Source organism: Cydia splendana, chromosome 1 (genome assembly GCF_910591565.1).
Source record: "Cydia splendana chromosome 1, ilCydSple1.2, whole genome shotgun sequence".
NCBI classification, from domain to species: domain Eukaryota; kingdom Metazoa; phylum Arthropoda; class Insecta; order Lepidoptera; family Tortricidae; genus Cydia; species Cydia splendana.
In genome coordinates, this window is record NC_085960.1 from 17430094 (window position 1) to 17454878 (window position 24785).

Here is a 24785-nt window from a genome sequence, read left to right on the forward strand (position 1 = left end):
TCGACATCAACATATGGCTAGATAGACACACCATAACCGAAATGAATCCTAGACCAAATAGTATTTAGTAAAACAGTATAATTATAGTTTAATACCATAGAGCTGAGAGATAGGCAGAAGTAGGGTCACTACAACGAACTGGAATAACTATATCCTCGTAAGACCCAATACAAAGTTTTCCAATTTTTATTTTGAACCTTGTTCTATAAGTAAATTGGAACGAATTTCGTTTGTTTTGAAAAGCTATGAAACAAAAGAAATGCTATTTTATTTGGTTTATGAAAGGTTCTAAAAGTGGCCACTGACGAGCCTTCCAACAGTCCAAATAGCGTGGCTGCAATCCAAAATCGTTCCGTGAATGTCAAAAACGTACAATGTTTAATATTAGGATGCCGTCTATTTGGATGAATCCATTGTAACAGCGTCCATTTGGAAGGCTCGTCAGTGGCCTGCTTTATTTGATTGAAACGGAGTGTACATTTTAATGCACACTGGGTCGCAAGGCCCAAGGATACAAAAATGAACCCACGAAAATGTAAACAGCTCGCATGTTCTTGAGCGACCCAACCTCTGTCTATCTGTCAACTCAACGTTCAATATGAATATATAGGTACTTAGTTACTTCCACATTCAGTTGGTAAATAAATAGTTTTCATCTTAGTTGAAACTTATTATTTTAAATAAGAGAATACGTTATTTAATATAATATTTATTTAATTAGAATAGTAGGTACTTATCTATTACGAGTAGATGTTAAATTCAGATCAGACAGCTTAAAAAACATTAGCGTTAATATATACACTTAATAGCCTCGTAAAATAAAACAAAAAGCTATCTCAAAAAACATTCCACATTCTAGTATAAACCTTAGTTTCTATATCTGCCAATTAAAATTTCCAAATGATTTGTTTATGAGATAGCGTTATTTGGCTTACTTACTTACTCCGTTGGCTCAGCGACCCAAAATGAGACTTGGCCTCTGACACAAGACAGCGCCACTTTTCTCGGTCCCGTGTCCCGTGCGACCTCTCGCCAATTTTTGACTCGAAGTTCGCGCAGATCCGCCTCCACCATGTCGCACCAGCGATACCTGGGGCGTCCAATAGGACGTCTTCCTGCTGGGCGGCCCAGGTATGCTCTTTTCACGTTCCGATCTTCATCCATTCTCTCAAGGTGGCCCAACCAACGGAGTCAGTGAGTAGGAAGGCAAAATGTAGCTTACTTTACCTTCTCAGTTGATACACGTTTAACACGTTACTGTGTTTGTCTTGCCAAGTTTTTCGTCTCGAGGAAAAGTCTCGAATGAAAATTTTAAGAAATAAATTATACCCGTGCTACCATTACTATAACCTTCGAGCAACACGGAAGGGAGGCGGCATTCGCACTATTTCCCCTCTGCCGAGGTACAAGATTAGCGCGTCAATCTAATCTAGCGCGGGTAATAAAACTAGTTGCACTTGGATTTTTCACTAGACCGAGTCCAGACGCGCGCGTGAACACTGTTGCACAAAAATGCCTGTTTGCTCGGTTTTTTGTTATAAAAAGAGGTCGGGGACATCAAATTTACAAAAAGAAAGTGTTACATTTCACATGTAATATTTTTTTTTACATATCATACGTTTAATTACATTCAAACACAATTATTATATTTTAGTCTCATGTAATTGTTGGATTTATCGATTTTGCTCGCTCAGTACAAATTGCGGATCGGTCGAGCGACAAATCCGACTTCTCATCTCTCAGAATACAATACATACTTCAACGAAAATGTGTTAGTGTGCGTGTTGTGACACTTGTCACTCGTCCGTACACAAAAAGAGATCGAGGTTTGCAAGATTTGTCTTTGACGTGTGTCATTTTCTATGTATTTGTGTCGTCATTACAGATTGGATTTTGTATGTAAGTGTGTGAGAAGTGCGACTGTGTGCACCTTTCCCCCCGCGAAAAATGGCAGAAAGATTTGTACGGTGAGATATCGCTTGGGCCCCTCCCTTCCGATGTGTCGGAAGCCGGTGTTGCTCGAAGACTATAACCATCATGTTAAGCTGGTTGGTCCCTCTCAGGCTTGCCTACCGGTGTCACTGGCTGGATAATCTTGGGGCATCCTGTATAATTTTTGACTTATTTACTCATACCTCATATATTAATTGCTCATACACGTAGTAATTTTAGATATTTCGGATAATCTTGGGGCATCCTGTATAATTTTTGACTTATTTACTCATACCTCATATATTAATTGCTCATACACGTAGCTAATTTATATATTTTAAACAATTGTGATAAGAACTTTTTAAGCAATATAATCGGTACTTATCCGACCTGCGGCGTTAGCATGGTCGCTTTTTTGTCGCCTGTCACCATGCCTGTCACGTTCTAACAGTCGTAAGTGCGAAAGAGACGCATGACGCGACATGCTATAAAAAACGTGGTTCCACGCTACCACCGCTGATCTTATTTAATACAATGCTAACATTACCAAAAATTGTTAAAGAAATCACGTAGAGAGGGTTTAGCACTGACCGCGCAACTCGAGCCGCGCGCCAGTACAAAACTATACCTACTCTGGCACACACAAGGCGCGAAATACAAATGTTCTATGGGAAGCATTTTTAAAATTAACCTCCTTTTTTCTACGTATAAAGTCGGTGTGCCAGAGTATCATTTCTCGTTCATAATTTGCGAAAGAAACAAATGAAGGTGCCTCGCGCGACTTGACGGGCTGCTGCGCTAATCCTGTAGTAGTTTTTTTTTATTGCTGATTTTCATCTCTAGGAAGTTTAGATTATTATGTTGGCAATTAATTTATATCAAAAGTCATTGTTATTATTTAGAAGTATTTAATTATATTGTAACTACAGTCTGTCAACCCATTACCGTCAGTAGAAAAAAGCAGCAAATTTAAAAAAATGTAGGCGCGGAAGGGTTATCGTCCCATAGAAAATTTGAATTTCGTGCCTTTTTCTACTGACAAAGCTGTTTGACAGACTATACATACTTATTCTTCCATTAATTTTACGTTAGATAAATATTTTGACAATAAAATGGTCAATGCGTATGTATTAATAAATATAAATATAATAATGAGACAAGTGAACGAGGAAAACAATAATCCTTCAAAAGAGCTTACTGCCTATAATATGCAGTTAACTTGTTACAGTTGTTCCTAATGTTATTAGCCACTTAAATTACGTCATTTCAAATTGGGGAAGGGGGGTCTGGACATCGGATGATGGTAGCATAACGTAGGAGGAAACGGGGTCATTCGAAGCATGATTTTTTGATGATTTTAGGGGGGGGGGGGGGGTCAAAAATCGTCAAAAATAGATGACGTAATTTATGAACAGCCCCTAAGTTTCATAATTTCATCTACTTATAGATTGCTTTATATACGCGACCATAAAAGAAGTAGGATAATTTATTAAAGGGGTAACTTTTACATCGTCACATAATTTACAGAAAGCTGGAAACCTCCTTAAAGCTTGTTACCTATGTTTTACCTAGACAGACATCGTTAACAATTAATGTTTTCTATTCAAAGTCAACTAACGAAAGATCAACGACCTTGTTACCTTTAAGAACTAGATAATGTCTTGTTAAAAAAAAAATATTTGTCGACGTTGTCTGGATCTGGGTCACCTGATTTTGTGCCAATTTTGTTCTTAAAATGTGTTTTCGAGCCTAAGCAATTGTTATGTGATTGTTTATACAATTTTATAAAATTTAATAAAAAACAGTAAGGTATTTATGCTTTTTTTTGTACAATGCAATGTTAGAGTGTGGTCGCATCATAACCCACTTCCTGGCAGAATTTCGGGACGGTCGCAATTCGAACTTAACCTAACCTACTTTACTGGCATTAGTGCAAACAAACAATGCGGAATAGGTAACTGGTCTGTACGGCCCGTACTCATAACGATGGCCCGCTAAACACTAAAGCTTCTAAAACACAGATACCCTAGCAACACAATAAGCACATCATTTGCATTTTTTCACGCTACACGAAGCAGTGGAGATCTTAGTCCGTTGGCGACTGGGCACCATTCCCAGCATAGTCGGACATAACCGTCTGGCGCGGGTCTAGCGGTGGCTGTATACTCGTACGTATATGAGCTCTCACTCGCCAAAACCTAAACAATGTACCTGGACGTAGAATATTTCGTAACATATTTAACGTTTTGAGTTGAGTTGAGCAAAATCTGCAATCAGATCAGGCCGCGTAGCCAACATGCCAATCGCTTACGCTCCGTAGCGATCGAAACGCAACTGTCACTGTCGGACTAATATGGAAGAGTGATAGAGAGACACAAAACCTTTCGTTGTCGAAGCGATAGCGATTGACACCTTGGCTAGGCCGGCAGATCAAGTAGACGAAGTGAAGATATTATCGAATGTACCTACCTATCATCTACTAGCGTACAAGTACGTAAATGGTTTTGTAGCTAACTATTCCTACAAAGTTTAATACTAGCGGCTCTGTGACCCGTAGACCTCGCGATATATAAGCATCAAAATGCAAAAGTAAAAATTATTTACATCGTTGAGTATAGGTATTATCACAGCGAACATACTTAAATAGTCTTCAGCGCCATATATACTTTTATTCTTTGCGCCAATTTCCGAGATTTCGAAAAAATCTTACAACCTCTCTGGTGTTGCAGGTGTCCATGGGCGGCGGTAATCGCTTACCATCAGGCGATTCCTCCGCTCGTTTGCCTCCTACATCATAAAAAGCGCATTTAACTGATTTTCAAGACCGAAGTGATCCCATAAGTGTTCCGTGAACAAAGTTTTGTACGGAACACTAAAAATACAAACGAAACGAAACTTCAAAAAAAACTGTCACTATCGAACCTGCTCAAAAAAGTTCAGTAGAGGAGGATAGCCGGCCATAAGCATTGCGAAATTGCATGGAGAAATCATGAATGAATTCATTGATAAAGTCGCCATGAACTTTTACGGCTGATATGGTACATAAAAAAAGTCAGTTAAGAAGAGTAGAGACAGGTACTAGTGCGGGTTATAAGTATTTTAAGTACCTACCTAATCAATAAAATATAATTATATGACCAACCGCGATCCCTCTTATAATCTTTTCGTTCCTTGGGGAATAGCGTGACTAGACGGCAACTAAGTTCGATACTTGGTGGTCCCGCGTGCTTCGCTTTTATTAAATATTAATCTATAAGTTTGTAAGCAATTGATAACAAAACGACAGATACCTACTCACAAAAATGTCGCCGATAACTCATTAGGATTAGAACAACAGCTGTAAGAGTATGTATAGACACAGCTACATTAGTAAATAGATAGAGTCGCCATCAGAAACATCGGAGCGGCCAAGGTGCTCATTAATATCTGAACACGCCTCTATTGTCAAGGCGTTAGAGTGCGTGTTCCGATGTTTTTGACCATCTCGGCCGCTCCGATATATATGATGGCGACTGTACATTGTAGCATTTGTAGCTAATCTATCACGCGTGGGTTACGGTCATAGACTGATAAGTGTTAGTATCGTTTGAACCTTTGAAGCATGTAGACGCGCTATTTACGTGCGAACACTGAACCCAAATACGCGCCAAACATAATATTTAAGATAAACTTTTAAAATGAGTGGTCATTAGTGATAGTGTGATTTGTTAAACAAATCAGTGTTGTGGAATTTGTTGTCCGACTGTCTGAGGTAAGTTTGATAATGATTAGATCTTAATTGTTTTATTTATTGGTGTTCGAATTACTTATAACCTGTTATTATTCGTTTTATTGGATTGGGGCCGGATTTTATTCTTAAGTTTACATGGCTAAGCGCCACTTGCACGATTCCACTAACCCGGGGTTAACCCGTTAAACCTGGAGTTACCATGGTTACCGGTACAATTTGACACTGGGTTAACGGTTTAACGGATGGTGCATTGGATAAAACGTAAGGAATCGAATGGTATCCTTACTTATTTCGTTTTTGAAAGTTAAATAAAAACTAAAATTTTGAAATTTTCAGGTCCTGTATTTTTGTATTATTTCCATATATTATTTTAATATCCATATTATTGTGATGAATTGCTCATTTGGTATCTATTTTACTAGATTTTGGTATAAAATTCAACAAGTGTCATCATGCCTATTAGCAACAGTGTAATTTACTACTACCTAAAATTTATAAAATAGAGATAAGTATTTACTTAGAATTCGCGAAAGGGTCTTCTATCATAACGTACTTAAGTAATGACCTTTCCTACCTACGTACGGATAATATTACCTATAGGTATTTAGGTATTTATTTATGTTACCTCAATGAGCCCAGTGACCAGAACAGCTCTGGTATAAAAAATATGTTAGTACAATAAAGCATGAACATCATTATAGGTACATACTCGTACAATTACTTAAATTCATATCATAAAAAGTCTTTTGTTATCTAACAAAATAAGTATTTATGTATGTAATAGTACTATTTAAGTTGACGAAGCCTGGTGCAGAATTTGCCGCTGTATTGTTTTGTGACGAAAGCTGTAGCTGATTGTGAGTTTGTGTTCACCTGACGAAGCCTGCGTTGCGGATATAAAATTATGGTCCCTGAATACAATTATATTTATATATTGGCTCTACCATGAGTACCCACATATATACCTAAACATGAATATATTTATATGAAGAAAATGTCACCCCGCTACAACCCTATTTATGCGCCCCCACGCCAGATGTCCGGCTTCAGCGCACATTTTCCCGCTTTCTCCCTCAGCCACTGAACCTACAAAAAAATAATGTGGCATACCAACTCCAGTCAATTATTGAGCAATAAATAAATATGATTTTCGTGTTCGAACTGAACAACCAAACAAATGCTTTAGGGATGATATTATTATCATTAGAGCTACACTTCCTATTTCCTATCGTTGTTTTTGAGAACACCTAATTTACCTTGATACCTTAGAACCTATATGATTAGAAATCCTTTCACTTACATTAGAGGTAGAAGCTGGGTGCCTACTTGACCCAAGATGTCAATCGTTTGCGCTACGATAACGAAACACTATCGCACTAATATGTAAGAGTGAGAGAACTTTTTCAAATTACTTTCCGTTTAGTATAAAACAGCGCTTTGTCAATAACAATTTTGGTTTCTGTACCTATGCAACTTGCGACATAACCGAATGTAGCTGTCTGGCTGTCTTTGAACTTTGAGTTGACTTAATTTAGAGGTTCAATTTTTTCACAGCTGCAAGGGGCAGCAGACCTCTGAATTGGATATTAGTTTCAAGACGGATCTACCGTCAAATAGGCTCCTGACAGGCAAAAGCAAAGGGTGCACCTATAGATAAGAAGTTATGTTATTGGAACCCCCAAAATAGTAAAATTTTGGATTGCCAATGTAGGAAAAATAGTTGTCCTTAATCTAATTGAAACTTAAAACTTAGTTTGTAAAATAAAGGGCCTTAGACAAAAAAACCAAATAATAATAAACTGATAACCAATCACATTGATAATGTATCAAAATATACAATGATACTAGCAAATTTATACCTCCACATACGCACCTGAGATGTCTGATTTTAAGTATAATGCTTTTACACAGGTAGGTACTTTATGAATGAATTCATCAAGTTGTTTTCGTTACTAATGTTACTATCACAACTTCAAATCTTTCAAGACTCTGCAACACAGTGACAACATAAGTGTACTTACTAATAAGGCCTGTCCAGACGGGAACAATTTTTCGCTAATCTGGATTCAAACGCCAATTTGGCTCGCCGATTTCGACCGATGACCGATATTTTTTTTGGAGGTGCGGTCGTTCAAAAGTTAGAGGTGACACATATTTTTTTTCTTTCGAAGTGATTATTTGCAAACCCCCGTTCTGGGCAAGACCCAGCTGGGTCCAACAGGCCTCCATCGCCATACAGCGCGGCAACGCCGGCAACGCTGCAAGTGTGATGGGGCCTTTTGGACCGGGCATAACAGAACGGGTTTTAGGTTAGGTAGTTTTAAGTATGTGTAATGTGTATTTTTAGGTTTCTTTATTGTAATAATAATTATGTAGTATAAAATGTAAGGATTTTTGTTAGTTTGTAATTTTATGTGTACATTTTGTGTACCTATTGTCTCGTTTGTTTGTGTTTGACTTCTTTGCAAAAATATTCAATTTATCAAAAAATGTTTGTTGGAGGCATATTCGTTTTGAAAGACCTGTCCAATGATACCCCACACCATTGAATTAAAGCGAATAAAGAACATTTTGTATGGAGGTACCCTAAAAAATCTTTTTTGCCATTTTTATTTTACGCGTAATAGCGATAGCGTAGGTACCTACGCGATTTAAGGTATGTGATTTTTAAGAAAAATAAAACCGACTTCTATGGGGCCCGGTGAAAGATTATGGTAGATGGTGCACTATGTAGTCGTAGTTCTAGCCTAACCTAACCCAGTTCTCTGATAGCAGCCTAACCTAACCCACTTAACGGCGCATGCGCTGTGGTGTACGGGGGTTTGAGCGGGAGGGGTTTGGTATCATCATACTTTATACCTACATTTTATGATAGGTAATCATAGTGGATAACTCCGAGTCCGAGTCCAGGTCCGGGTCCGAACCGGATCCGGGTACGAGGCCCGGTCTGGGTCCGAGTCCGGGTCCCAGTCCAAGTCAAAATCGAAATTCGAAATCACCAAACGTGTACTATGCGTCGTTAAAGAGTTTCGTTCTGGTCATCATCAGCAGTTCCACTTCCTCAAATGTTACGTTTATGAATGTATATGCTTGATTTGTTGATAAAAACACAAAAATCACTATATGTATGCCTTTAAGATTTGAGGAGTTCCCTCGATTCCTCATGGATCCCATCATCAGAACTGAGTTTTGACAAAAACGGGACCAAGCTGTATGCATAATACATACAATAAAAAAAATAATTTTCAAAATCCGGCTAGTAATGACGGAGATATAGAGTAACAAACATAAAAAAAAACATATAACCGAATTGATAACCTCCTTCTTTGAGATTTGGAAGTCGGTTAAAAAATAAGACATTATTCTGGTACAAAATTCCGTCCTATTGTGTGATAATTATTACTTGTGTAGGTCGTAGGTATGATCTAATTCGATAAATTCAATAATTAATTACATCCTTGGGCATAAATAAAGCTACTTCCCAATTTCATACGTGGAAAAAGGGGTCATCCATTAATTACGTCACACGAATTTCTAGGTTTTTTGACCCCTCCCCCTGTACACTCTCCCTCCTTGTCACGCTTGGTCACATTTGGCAAACCCCTCCCCCCTGATGTGACGTCACATTTTTTCAACGAAATCGGCAAATCGAATTAAGTATTATTAATATATTTCATCTAAATATTTTTGACAAAAGAAATATTCGTAATTTTATATCCCAAAACCTCATTAGGAAAGAAAATTAAAGGAATAAAAACGATTATCGTTCAAAAAACTAGTTAATTTAACTGTACAGCGAATAAAATAATTTAAATACATTTTCGGTTACTGATGAAGTTAAAGTGACGTCACAAAGTTTGTGACTCCCCCCTCCCCCTTGTCACAACATGTCACATTTTCTTGACCCCTCCCTCCCCTCAAACGTGTGATGTAATTATAAAACGTTTTTTTTAGCATTAGAAAGAACTTGAAAGAAAGTAAGCGATCTTGACATGTCTTTTAATTGAAAAACGCTTTTTAAAAATCAGTAACTACATATTAGTTATGAAAGCAGAAGAATATAAATGATCGTATTAGATTCATAATTGTTACACATTTGCCGTAACTTATTTTTAAATGTGTTTTTCAATTAAAAGACACATCAAAATTGTTTACCTTATTTCTAATGCTAAAAAAAAACGAACTATAATGGATGACACCAACCATGTATTTTTACAATATTATGTATATTCACTTAGGTACTTCAGTTACAGTATCAGCTTCAATTTATTGGCTGACTGTGTCTAAGGAAACGTATGTTCATCAAATCATCACCTTCCCATAAAAGATCATATTCCTTCACAACAAAGGGGTTGTAAAATCAATTGAAGGTGTGCAATTTATAGAGCTCTGAGTTTGGTGTGATATAATAGCTAATTATGTATTTAATTCAAATATAACAATTCCAGGCGTTTTATTTGGGGGAAAAGTAGTGCCAGGTGATGAAAATACACAATCATTAAGTAAGGACATTGTATCCATGTCTGTTGAACGGACTATAGAACTAAGTGCAGTAGAATTAGAGCAATTTATTGTTGTCTGTGTGACTGTGTGTATAGGCCGCCATTAAGTAATTTTGAATTATTTGAAAGCATAATGGAATCTGCCCTACTTAAAATATCTTCTAGTAAAAAATTGCTTATATTGCGGCGACTTTAATGTAAATATTATGGAAAATTCAACAATGTCTTATAGATTATTGAATCTTTTTAAATCTTGTAATCTCAACCACATGTTTATGGAGCCCACTAGAGGACTGCTAGTAGTGCAACCTGTATAGATAATATTTTCACTGATATTTTTCCTATTACTAAAAAAGTTATCAGCAATTTAGAATCAGACCACTTAGTTTAATTATGTAAAGCGTAAACTCATTTCTAAAGCTTATTATACCACACACGACTACATGAATGATAATACAACGTGGGATTAATTGTTATTCGAAATGATTATTTATTTATTAGGTATATTTGATTATTGATGAGGAAATGGATATTCCGATGTATGTAGGTACTTCTTTTGTTATGTTATTTTTGACATTTAGATTTTACTCTAAATTTAATACATTTAGTCTCTCTAGTTAGTGACAAACTTAATACATTTAGTCTTTTTCTCATTTAACAATAAATTATTAACATTGAACCAATTTACTACCTACTTTTGAAATAGCATTGTTTACATCATTGTAAGCTTGTCGCTGTCGTTGGACTTTGAAAATAAGTGAGGTGTCGTCTGCAAACAATACTATATCATGGTGGGTCTTAACAAGGAATGGCAAGTCATTTATGTAGATAAGGAACAGGAAAGGCCCCAATATTGATCCCTGTGGTACACCCATAGAGACCAATGACCCAGGTGATCGCTGTCCATTCACATCGACCCTTTGTATTCTACCATTTAAGTAGGACTTAAGTAATAGTATGTATAAGTCCTAATAGTATGTATAATTCATTCTTTCACACTTTTATGGACCATTATAATGCGATATTCACCTCAAAATCGGTCGTAGTTAGTGGTGCATCAGTTTTTAGTGAGTGGGCTACTGCGGACTTACATCAACGAAGACGTGAACTGTATGCCTTGTATGAGGAACGGCGGTTTAATCTGAGTGATGAATTTAAAGAACATGTCAAGGAATATTCGAAGAAGTTTAAAGTAGATTGTCATATAGCTAAGCGAAATTATCTAAGTCAGAAAATAAAAAGTAGTTCCGACATTATTAAAGCAACCCGGAAAGTAATAAATGTGGAGACTGGTCGCTCGAAACACACAATTAAAGAACTTAAACTAAATATTGATAACAAAATTATAGATTCCAATTTAGAAGTAGCTACAAAATTTGAAAATTTTTTCACCGAGTTACCAGTATCCACAACTAAGGATTTAAATGCATCACCCTCATCTGCTGTTACATTATTAAAACATAACGCTCCAGAGTGTTGTGGAGACCTTCATTTTCAACATGTTTGTACCTCAGATGTAATAAAGGCGTTTAAATCAATTAATGTCAAGAAAACTAATGACCTCTGGGGAGTCTCTGTCCATGCTGTCAAATCCTTAGTAGAAATTGTAGCGCCTGACTTGGTAGTTATATTTAACAAGTGTTGATTGCGGGGAGTTTCCTGATCTAATGAAACATAATAAAGTAACTCCTTTATTTAAATCTGGTAGCAGCTCTGACCCCACTAACTTTAGACCGATATCTGTGCTATCAACATTTAGCAAGATTTTTGAAAAATTAGTTCTTTCTCAATTAGTACGACATTTTAACGTTAATAATTTAATGCATAATAAGTAGTTTGGTTTTACACGCGGTCGCTCAACAACCGATGCTGGTGTTGAGCTAATTAAGCATATTTTCGATGCCTGGGAGGAGTCACGAGATAATTTAGGTGTCTTCTGTGATTTGTCTAAGGCCTTCGACTGCGTTTGTCATGAAACATTAATCAGGAAACTTCATTATTATGGAGTTAGAGGATCGGCACTGAATTTACTTAAGTCCTACTTAAATGGTAGAATACAAAGGGTCGATGTGAATGGACAGCGATCACCTGGGTCATTGGTCTCTATGGGTGTACCACAGGGATCAATATTGGGGCCTTTCCTGTTCCTTATCTACATAAATGACTTGCCATTCCTTGTTAAGACCCACCATGATATAGTATTGTTTGCAGACGACACCTCACTTATTTTCAAAGTCCAACGACAGCAACAAGCTTACAATGATGTAAACAATGCTATTTCAAAAGTAATAAATTGGTTCAATGTTAATAATTTATTGTTAAATGAGAAAAAGACTAAATGTATTAAGTTTGTCACTAGTAGTAATGTAAGGCATGTGCATTTGTGCAAACAAGTGTCATTGTGAAGGATGAGGAATTGGAATTAGTTGATAGTACAGTTTTTCTTGGTATAACTTTAGATTCTAAACTCCAGTGGGGTCCCCATATTGCTACTCTTTCGAATAGACTGAGTTCTGCAGCTTTTGCAGTGAGCAAAATCCGTCAGTTAACTGATGTGAAAACAGCTCGATTAGTATATTTTAGTTACTTCCATAGCATTATGGCATAATTATGGTATTTTACTGTGGGGTGGTGCTTCAGAGATAAATATCATTTTTGTTCTGCAGAAGAGGGCTATTCGAGCAATATACAAAATGAACCATAGATACTCACTTAGAGATAAATTTAAGGAAATTGACATAATGACAGTGCACTGTCAATACATTTATGAGAATATTCTGTATGTACATAAAAATATTGTAAATTTTAAGAAAAAATGTGAAATTCATAATATTAATACTACAATTAAACATAAGCTCGCAGTGCCCTTCACTCGGCTCCATAAAATTAAAAAATCATTCATGGGTAATTGTGTAAGATTTTATAATAAACTCCCAAACCATATTACTGAATTATCTATTAATAAATTTAAGAATTATGTAAAGCGTAAACTCATTTCTAAAGCTTATTATACCACACAAGACTACATGAATGATAATACAACGTGGGATTAATTGTTATTCGAAATGATTATTTATTTATTAGGTATATTTGATTAATGATGAGGAAATGGATATTCCGATGTATGTAGGTACTTCTTTTGTTATGTTATTTTTGATATTTAGATTTTATTCTAGAAATTCTAGACTAGTATTTTTTATACATTTTTTCATGTTTGACGATCCTTTTGTGAAATTCTTAGTGTTAAATTTGATCTGTAAAATAATATTAATATTAACATCCATAAATTGCTCTGATAATTAGATTAATTACGATTCATAAGAGCTTATTGTTGCTAGGCCTACATGAATAAAGTATATTTTGAATTTGAATTTGAATTTAATAGGAAAAATATCAGTGAAAATATTATGTATACAGGTTGCACTACTAGCAGTCACTCTAGTGGGCTCCATAAACATGTGGTTGAGATTACAAGATTTAAAAAGATTCAATAATCTACAAGACATTGTTGAATTTTCCATAATATTTACATTAAAGTCGCCGCATATAAGCAATTTTTTACTAGAAGATATTTTAAGTAGGGCAGATTCCATTATGCTTTCAAATAATTCAGAATTACTTAATGGCGGCCTATACACACAGACAACAATAAATTGCTCTAATTCTACTGCACTTAGTTCTATAGTCCGTTCAACAGACATGCATGGATACAATGTCCTTACTTAATGATTGTGTATTTTCATCACCTGGCACTACTTTTCCCCCAAATAAAACGCCTGGAATTGTTATATTTGAATTAAATACATAATTAGCTATTATATCACACCAAACTCAGAGCTCTATAAATTGCACACCTTCAATTGATTTTACAACCCCTTTGTTGCCCATCCACTCCCGCACCCACCGCTGAACAGCACTCGGTTGGAACGAAGTTAAGAAAGGCTGGTGATGTATACGTATTCATGTTCCAACAAAAATAAGGGATAGGGAAATTAGATCTAGTTTTTTTGTTTGAACCTAGATCGAGCCTTCTTAGTTATTTTTGGTGGTTGGTGGTCCTAAATAATAGTTTAACGATCTTCTATTTTAGTTAATTAATGTATCTAAACAAGTTCTAGAGCTCAGAAGTCTGGATGATTTAGGATCATCCAGACTAGATAGGTATTATGCTACACCAATCATATTGTAAGGAAATCTAGCTTTGATCTAATGCCGCAAAAAATTGTTCGACCTATGTACTTCTGTTTCATAGAAATTAAGGAAAGTGTTCGAATTTCTCCGTAGTTTACTGAAATTAGAGTTCAAGTGAATTTAAACGGCTGCCAAAGATATATTACGCGATTTAGAAGCATGTTGTGAATGAAGATCATAAAATACTATTTTCAGGGATGAAGATCATAAAATAATATTTTGTAGGAGGTTTAGAGTTAAAACCTGACTACTGTAACCGATATAAGATGTGGGAGGAATATATCCCTTCGCCTGGTAAAGGGTTAAGCAAGCGTCAAAAAGGACGAGGTAGGTAGTTACTCAATTTGTCGTTTTTTGTGCTTATGCATTTCATTATATTCATTATTTAATTTAATTATTATGTTCATTCAGAACATTCAACCAATTTAAATAGGCTACTGAAAATTATTAACTATCCGGACTATTGTGAAGTCGGTTCTTTTTTAGGGTTTTGTAACTCAAAACTCAAACGGAACCCTATAGGATCACTTTGTTGTCCGTCCGTCCGTCCGTCCGTTCGTCAGTCCGTCCGTCCGCCCGTCCGTCTGTCTGTCAAGACCCTTTATTTCGGGAATATGTGGAGGTATCGAGTTGAAATTTAAACTATATCGCACCTGTGGGCGCAGCACGGTTCCATTTTTATCGTCTATCACTATGCGCGTCCCTTTCGCACTTACGTACTTGTTAGAACGTGACAGGCATGGTGACAAGGGATAAAAACGCGACCGTGCTAAGCCGCCTGGCCGGTTTTTTGTTAAATATGTGGATATTGTACTTGATAAGATAAGGCATAGTAACCCATATACGAGTACGCCCATTGGGTCGACCCATTGGAAAAAACTCGCTCCTACTCATCAAAATGAGTAAGAGAGAGCGCCTGTAACTTCAAGACCAGAAACTTGTTTATAACGCATAACCCTAAATAAGGGTTACGTCGAAGGTTGTGCTTGTCGTGACTCTCTGAAAAGTAAGTAAGGTTCCAAACGCTTTGTCTCTCAACCACTTCAAATCTTGCTGCACGGCTCGCGGTCCGTAAAACGTCCATTTAAGGCCACAGAGCGGCACTAAAAGGAGCAAACTGTCGTGAAATAAGACGCTGCGAGGCGGATACAGTAATTTTCTACTTGAGCCGGGACAATGGCTAGTGCGGCCGCACCGACCTGATAGCCCGTGAGGATTATTTTACAAACAGAACCGAAAAGAAATAATGAGAGAAAGTAGCATTGTCGTATAGGTAGGTACTTTATTCTAACCTTTGGAACAATCTGAGTTATGAATGAATGAATGAAAACATTTATTTTCAGGCAACTATTGGCCCATAGATAAATACCTTAAAACTAGCATACATATTATTACAAAATATATCTTAAAACTAAAAACACAATTATGGCTGCGATGCAGTTCGCAACCCCGCAGTGTCAGGGAGCCGGCCGCGGAACCGCCGGAACTTGACACCCTTCGGCCAAAACTCCTCCTTGGTGAAGGTCGCTAGATGTTCAGTCGGAACGCTCAGCACAAAAGAATTAAAATTCACACTGTGTCGAGATTCCAACTTCACGACCCTCAGGATGAATCCGGACTTGGCTCGTACATACTTCACGATCTCCTCGACCTTCGTAAGGTAGTGTAATCGGGACACATACAGCAGCGTCGTCGGTGTTGCAGGACGCAGCAAATGGTTAGGTCCAGTCGGTGCGGTACCGCACTGATTCGGACGAGCTGGCTTCTTTCTCCTCTCCACCTTTTTGAAGCCATCTCTGTCGCATCCCGACTCTTTTAGAGTCAGCTGTGACCGATCCTTGTGAACAGGTTCACGAAGGCTCTGCACCCCTTTCTTCGGCCGCTGCTTAGACTTGGACACAGCAGGCGGCTTAGCGGCAGTGGCAGCGTAGGAACGTTGTGGGGTCAACGTACTCTCGCGTGACGTGCGCGTCTCCGGTGACGTAGACGGGCGGGCGGCGGGGCGCGGGTCGGCGGTCGCCTGCTCAGCAATCGCCGACGCATCCAAATTCACGGACTCGAAACCGCCGATGGACGCATTCCGCGCAACGTGACACACGGCTATGCTAGAGTTATCTGACCTACATTCCGAACTAGCACTTCGTATTAACGCTAATTCAGAACGTAGTTCACTGATGGTATTATTCGATACCTCCAACTTAGCCTGCATTTCAGCCAGACTGTCCTTCAGGAAAATGATATCCTTTAGCAGCCTGGAAACGTCAACATGGTCCAACGAGACGACAGGTAGCCGATGTAGGTCCTTCGCCACGAAAGAGGGCATGTTTGATGAATCGGTCCCCTTGAACACCGAGATGATGTCCCGTAGACTCTTCACGCCTCCATCTCTTCGTCGTGATGGCATTTCGTCGGCTTTGCCGAGCGTCTGGTAGAGCAGCGCCTTGCCACTACATATGTCCTCCTCCTGGAAGCTGGACTTGCAGATCTGCACCATGCTGGTCTCATCCAAAGTCACGGTGGCATTTTGAATAAATGCCAACAACTCGTTGACTACGACTTGTGATGAAGTCATAGCGGGTAAGCAGGCAGCGGCTATTGCCGCGCGGTTCGCGAATTTTAAAATTCGTGCAGTGCACTACGGCACGACCGCTTCCGGCCGCGCATTGCAACGCACTGACTAGTTATAAACCATCCTTCACTGGCCGGTAGGCTGCTGCACTGCCCTGCTGAAAATAGTGCCAAACATTTTTTAACTACCGTTTTCCTAAATAATTTGTGATTCTGTAATATAGACCGTTGCGTTGACCGTTGTGAAAAGTCAAATTAAAATTTGCACCATCGTCTGTTTCGTGAATTAATATTTTCTCTATAACATTGTGAATGATTTAAGGTTGACTTACGCTAGACCGAGCCGTGGCCGAGCCGGAGCTTCCGGCGTGATCACCGATCAGCCGTCATAAAAAATGACATGTCGGACGACTCGGCCCGGTCTAGAGTGAGACATCCAGCCGAAGATGGATAAAGATGGTTTGGCAGGTAAATGAATTCGATCGTAGATAGATTCAGACGAAGCTAACTCTGCACGGACTGCAGTGATATTGTGCAAGTGCCAGTGGCGGATTTGCCTTAAGGTCCAGTAGGCCCGGGCCTAGGGCGGCAAATAATTAGGGGCGGCAAATTGAGACAAAAACTTCGCTGATGATAACAAGAAATATAACTCAAAATTATAGTCAATATGATGGGTGCTGCGAAAGGGGCGGCTATAGGGACTGGGGCCTAGGGCGGCAAAGACTGCAAATCCGCCACTGGCAAGTGCCACCGTATAGTCAGATTCCTATGATAATTATTTACCTATACGAGTATGCGAGTAGTGGCACCTTCACAGTTGGTCACTGCAAAGTCGCTGCAGAGTTATCATACACGGCAGCGGCCAATTTTTCTGATAATCTAGAATGTCTGCAAATATGTGAAACGGAGAATAAAATAATATGTAATAAGAGAAATCAGATAATATTCAATTATTTAAAAAAAATAGATCGGTTATTCGTAAAGCATGTCCTATGCATGTTTCCGATCTCAGAAAAAAAATTAACAATTTAATTGTGCAAAGGAAGCAATCAAAGAAATGTGAGAAATATCTCTCTGGATCTTAATTGGGACCATTTTTCAATAAGGATCCTCTCATGTGATTAACCTTTTATGATTCTGTTTAACGGAATTGAAACATCCGCTTCGCTTTGAGTTATGAGACTTCACGATGGACTTGTCAACTCGCGACGCGGGCTTGGCATATCATTTAGGAACATATTTGATGGCATAAATAGACAGGGCAAATTTACTGTACAAGTGACCCACGGTGAAAGTATTTAGTTGGTAGGGTAGGTGATTACACCTTATCGTGTGTTCGATGTGACTTGCCTACCAGAATATCCAAGAAGGATGCTCATTATTACCTGAAGTCGCGGTTGGCAAGTTTTTGTATCGGTTGCGGTGTGTTTCTACTTTCTATACCAATACTTACTTAGTTTGCTGTTGCTGGAATACCTTTACACCAGCGGTCGGCAACAGGCGGACGCATGCGGCCCGCGAGCCTCCCTGGCTGATTTGTATGTAATATTGACAAACGACAATGTCCGATAAAGTCATAAATATTAACAAAGTGCGGCCCGCGTCAACTTCGTTATCTACTATGTGGCCCTTGGCTGCTAAAAGGTTGCCGACCGCTGCTTTACACCCTTAAGCTTAAGGGATGATTTTTGGGATAAAAATTGTTATTTGTCCTTTCGTCGGATTAAAACTATCTCTGTACCAAATTCAACTAAATCGGTTCAGCGGTTTAAGCGTGAAGAGGAATTTGAAAATAGTAGATTGTACAACAAGGGCATAAAGTGGGCCATTTTTACCTGAGGCAATTTTTTGGTCTGAGCGAAGCGAAGACCAAAATAGTAGACGAGGGTAAAAATGGACATTTATGCCCTTGTTGTACAATCTGCTTTTCACTTCGATTGCGAGGAAAATAAATTATATTTTTCACGGCAATTTACACCACGAAATTGTCGTAAAGCGAAAGAACATAATACATAACCAATTCCCGCCAACTAACTTTTTAATTTTTTTTTTTTAATTTTCAACATGTGATCAGAGTTTCAGACGCTTGGTTTTCTGCCAAGTCAAACATTTCGGAGCATTTTTGAACGATAATCAACTTCTATTTTATGTGATTTACTAAATTTAATGACAGAAAATACGGATTTCTAATAAATTGTAGCAAAAATAAAATAATATAACAAGTTTTGTCATCTACACAATTTTATTGCTCAGTAAAATTGGGCAATATGTTTAACTGTTTGGCCGTTGAGACCGATTACCTTAGTCTTAGAAGAAAATTTTACTTTTATGCTCTAGAGCATAAAATGCGAGTTTATGTCGTCTACGCACGACATAAAGGTGCACTTTTTGAGCATGAGAAGTGAAAAGGTTATTTTTTATATGTTTTTACTTCGGAACGGATTGGTGTCAATGTGATACCATAAATGAATTCGGCACCCCCGGATTGATACGAAAACGATAACAAATTTGGCCTTAACTTACTGATTTAGATAGCAAGATAAAGTTGAGCCCACCGCCCCTTCTAAAAATTAATGTGGCTCCACTTCTTAAATTAATCCTCGGGTCCGAAGGACCAATCCTGCCATGGGAAACCTTTGGTTCACGAAACGCCGTATTTTATATGATTCATATCGTAGAACGGCGACTATCAGTTCTTTGGGCTATTGGAATGACTAACTAAGCCGTTTAAAGGGCTTATATCTGGAAGGGGAGGGGAGGACGGTTCCTCTGTCATGTATAGGATAGTACAAAAATTATCTTTTTCGTTTAATTAGGTACTGTCCATTGATTACTTAACTTACATAAGATCGGATAACTTTTCTCGAAGTGATGGGTGTACCTAACCTATTACCGCAACTGATAAAGTGATAATACTGATAATGATAACCTTCAGCACGCGTGAGACCAAGCAAAGTATTATGATTGTTGGACTTTAACTATACTAAAGTGTCTCTCTCTCTTTCTCTCATCTTAGCGTTTATCCTGTAAGGAACGTAGCACCTAAACCAACTTTTATCAGAAGTCAAAAAATTATAGGTACGTTTTTATTTAAATTGAAAGTAAATTTACTAGATAAATATTAAACATTAACAACCTAAAGTTGCCTGGGGCATCATCCCCAGGACGCTTGCTGCGTTTCCCCGCTGGATTACCAGACTTAGCCGCTGAGCGAAATCTTCGCCCGCTCGAAAGTTGCCAGACACCCAGACAAGTATATAAGACATTTAAATTTAAAAAAATCTGTTTATTTGAAGGGAAATAGGCTGGGTGTATATCTTCATAAGTATCACTTTAAAGATGAAATAAAAAAAATCTACCCCAAGCAAAGAAATAACGAATACCTCGATATTGATTATCGAACGGACAATAATGACGTAACAAATTAAGACACAGTTGACAATGACACGTGTTGCCCTTGGACGAAAGCGACACAAACACGACACGATATGCGCCCGCGTCGAACCGACACGTGCCCGTGAATCACGGATACTTCTAGTAAACACACTTACATTGTTGTCGCCATTCATGATTAGTATACTAATTAATTAAAAATATGAGTATCTTTATGTGTTCTTAAAGTCAACAGCACAATAATCGTGGTAAATATAAGCAGAGGTACACGAGTGGCTATAAATTACTTTGTTTTAATAAATCTCTATTATTCATTTATTATATCAGTGATTCCGCAACTAAGATCACTGTTTTCCTACTCTACTGTATTGACTACGTCTTGGAGGAGAATTCAAACTCACATTGTGACATCAAAATTATGTCAGTTGCGCGTGTATTTCCCTCTTATTTTTCCGTAGTACTTTATTTTATTTATTTAAAAGGATACCGTAAAATGGGGTGAGTAGGGTCAAAACTGAAATTCAAACCTCGATATGGCCGGTGGTCCGGAACACTTATTATAAGTATAATGGTGTACTTATATAATAAGTGTTCCGGACGTTTGTATTTTAGTTATTATTTTATTTTGGGTAGTTCCATTTCATAACCTTGACGATAAAGTGGAAAACCCACCTCACCCCGTAGTGCCTCGTATTTGGGGTGAGAGGGGTTTTCATACAAAGGTGGTTTTGGAAGATTGTTGGAGCTCCATTTTAAATTGGAATACATTATTTTTGTAGCAGTAGCCTTAAAATCCCTTCTCACCCCCCTCTCAAACCTTCTCTCCCCATTCATAACCCACCTCTCCCCGCGAAACCTACTCACCCCGTTTTACGGTACCTAAGGTCCACCGATGTACCTACAGCTAACAGTGAGGTGATGGTACAAGTATTGGCGTGAACGAGACGCTGACTGACATCTCACATCACTTAATAAGTAGTTATCATTTTGATGTCACAATGTAAGTTTGAATAATTGGTCTGTTAGTCTGTTCGAGAAACGAAAAACGGTGAACAATAGAGATACTACTCCTAAAAATACATGTGATACCACCCTCCGTCATGATGCCTAGAAAAATGTATTCGAAGCGTGTATTATATTAGCACACAAAATATATCAAAAGTTATAAGCAAAAAACCGGGCAAGTGCGAGTCGGACTCGCGCACGAAGGGTTCCGTACCATAATGCAAAAAATAAATAAAAAAAAAACGGTCACCCATCCAAGTACTGACCACTCCCGACGTTGCTTAACTTTGGTCAAAAATCACGTTTGTTGTATGGGAGCCCCATTTAAATCTTTATTTTATTCTGTTTTTAGTATTTGTTATTATAGCGGCAACAGAAATACATCATCTGTGAAAATTTCAACTGTCTAGCTATCACGGTTCGTGAGATACAGCCTGGTGACAGACGGACGGACGGACGGACGGACAGCGAAGTCTTAGTAATAGGGTCCCGTTTTACCCTTTGGGTACGGAACCCTAAAAAAGGGGAAAAAAGTAGACATGTTTTATTTCCCCAATATCTCAAAAAGTATTCATATTAAAGAAACGAAAATTAATATTATGAAAGAGGAGGATATTTCCCATAAAACATTCCATACTGGCAGAACTGTATCTCTATCATCATCATATACACGGTGTGGCCTGTAACACGAGCAAAGAATTAAAACATAGATTGTACTCCTCAAACGGTGACACTTTTGTTCAACAACTTTTAAAAATTATGAAGTATTTAGACTCCCTATTTTTCATACAAAATAAATATTATCTTCAATGGACGCCATCGCCACGCCATATTAGTGTGATTGACGTTGCTTGTCACGCCTTAAACATAACAAAATTCGCAATACATTGCGTCTTAGAATAAACATTAAAGTGTAATAAAAATCAAACCACAAGTTATTTTTAAAAGTCGCTGAACAAATGTTGGTCAGTTTGAGGAGTACAGCCTACAGTTTAATTTTTTGCTCATGTTACAGGCCACACCCGGTATATAAAATAGAACGGGATAAAAAACGAGGGAAGAAGCGAGATGGCGCCTTACAAATTTCTAAAAAAGTTTTTGACACGTTTCTCAAATACGACGCACGTATGATAAGAAAAAACTGTTCTAATCTATTATCTAAGTATGAGAATATAACTAGAGCATAAAAACTATCGCTTTCGATGCGTATTTAATTTACAATAAGCAAAAGAAATTTTCATAACATGCTTCATTTTACGACTATCGGCTATTTTCGGAAACTCTCGGTTGGTTTCGTTTCGAACTTCAAATAACCAAAATTATGTTTGTTATGTTGGTATGCAGTGATTTCGGCCTTTTTTACTCGAAGTAAAATAAAAAGTGCTGTCAACCTCAACCTTTTACCTTAGTTTATGCCCATACGAGTGACATGCCATATAATGACTGATAATGACTTATCAATATCAATAGTAATTTGTATTTTGTTGTTTTAAATTTCTTTTTGAGTTATGTTATTCAGATTTACTTTCACAGCTTCGGCAAACAATTCAGATATTTTTGAGCGAAACGACCTGGTGAAAATAAGCAAACGTACAGTCAGCAGTCGGCCAAATATCGTAATATAACTCTGTTGCTATAGAAATAAGGATGTGTTCCGATATACTGGCGGAATACTGAGAGACAAAAGTGGCTAAGCTTACATTGGCTCGAACATTTAGAGAGAATGGGAGAGGATCGTGCCGTGACGAGAGCGTACTTGGGACAACGAAATGGGAGACGGCCAATTGGACGTCATAGGTGTACCTACCGCTGGAACGACGTAGTTGCTCGAGATCTGCTTATCCTCGGCCATGGGGACTGGCGAGAGCTATCGCAAGACAGAGAAACATGGTGTGTTTTGTTTTGTCTTTTCTCGGAGGCCAGGATTCACATAACAGTAGTAAGTAATGTTAGTATTCAGAAAGGGAAATGGGAAGTACGTACGTTTGTACCAAAAGGCGATTTATGGGCGGTGGTCGTGCATATTCGTCTTAAGGCGGAAATTAATCTAATGAACGGTTTTGCAATTAGGCTTATAAAAATAAATAATAATTTTATGTTGAAACGAGTTTTAAATAAATAACTACGTAGATGAAAAAGTATAATTTTGCCTTTTATCAAATCACATAATTTTTTTCAGATATTTTGCGTATTAAGTTATCCAAATAACGGGTACAAATAAGAAATCCCTATCACCGTTATGAACCCTGGCAGGGTTGACACACTCTTTATTTCATTTACGCGAGCAAAGCTGCGGGCCCGTCTAGTTATTTATACTTTTTATTCAACGCTGAACACAAAAATCGATTACGTAACATTAAATATAATTTTAAAGGCATCATGACGAATCTAATGAGGTATCACATAGACTTATAATATATAGAGACGGTGTCTCAGCGAGCTGTCACTGTTGCCACTTTTGTTTAGTGTACGATTAACAATGAGGCCCACCTTGCTGTAGCCATGTCGATAAAGTCATATCGATAAACTATCGACATTTCTTGCAATTTTAATTTTACTTCAAAGGCTTAACGATACCTAAAATGACCAAAAACGCTTTTATTCTTTATTGTGGTTATCAGATCACAATTTTATAGTCACGCCCCAGCAGGGAACCAAGGGAAAGTTCAGATATTTAATTAAAATACATAAATACCTCCTAAAATAGGTGTTCCGCAATAATTGAATTATATGATTATATTATAATATATTCATTATCCATTAGCATTTCAATTATGTTTATGTTTAACGAAGATATTGAAGCTTCAATTAATCGCTATTTCGTTCCGCTGTGTAGTGTTTATCGATATATAACATGATTAAAATCGACTTTTCACATCCCTAAAAGAGCACACATACACGCTTTTACGCACACATACACAGCCTGGGCGCATCAAGAAAGGCAACACTTGATTTGAAGTCCACCTTGTCAACAGTATGGTTGTCCTTTTTTGACAAACGGCATTTTTAAAAGAGCGAGGAGAGAGAAATTATACTAGTTGCTGCGCCGTGAAAGAGAACAGAAAACGTTGGGCCCTTGAGGTATCACACGTATTTTTAGGAGACGTATCTCTATTTTTTACCGTTTTCAGTTTCTCGAACAGACTATGTAGGCTACTTACGCCTCTGCGAATCCTGCGATAAAGTGTGATTACTACTCGGTTATGTATACGCGTCAAACAGATCACTGTGTTATGTCTTTCCTGTAGACATACACAAGAGTTAAGGGCTATAAAGGTTAATTTTCTTATTTAACCCTTATCCACGTGAAAAGGTCCTCCTTTTATTTAGAGAACTATGATAAAATCATTGCTTACACGCCCACAAGCTGTTAACTATAGCCCACAGGAGAGAAAAATGTGCTGTTCGCGATAACACACTTTAGTTTTCTCTCCTGTGGGCAATAGTTAACAGCTTGTGGGCAT

At 37.8% G+C, this 24785-nt stretch overlaps 1 protein-coding gene and 2 long non-coding RNA genes across 5 annotated transcripts in view; 1 reads left to right on the forward strand and 2 right to left on the reverse strand.

Annotated features, from left to right (window-relative positions):
- Positions 1-117: 117 nt before the first annotated feature.
- On the reverse strand, positions 118-24391 carry LOC134796591 (uncharacterized). 2 transcript variants are annotated; one of them, XR_010144968.1, is made up of 3 exons: positions 23880-24359; positions 1351-2026; positions 118-396 (listed from the first exon to the last, which is right to left on the reverse strand). It is a non-coding gene; the product is annotated as an uncharacterized LOC134796591 (long non-coding RNA). The 2 variants fall into 2 exon arrangements; XR_010144967.1 differs by lacking the exon at positions 118-396 and having other exon boundaries at positions 552-2026; positions 23880-24391.
- Positions 2293-3731, reverse strand: LOC134796549 (uncharacterized). Its single transcript, XR_010144950.1, has 2 exons — positions 3565-3731; positions 2293-3531 (listed from the first exon to the last, which is right to left on the reverse strand). It is a non-coding gene; the product is annotated as an uncharacterized LOC134796549 (long non-coding RNA).
- LOC134795347 (protein peste-like) overlaps positions 5528-24785 on the forward strand; it is a 42825-nt gene continuing 23567 nt past the window's right edge. The window contains exon 1 of one of the 2 annotated variants that reach the window (XM_063767173.1): positions 5528-5687. The gene's annotated coding sequence lies outside the window, so the exon portion shown is untranslated. The remainder of the gene's footprint in view (positions 5688-24785) is intronic. The other variant, XM_063767181.1, reaches the window with a different exon arrangement.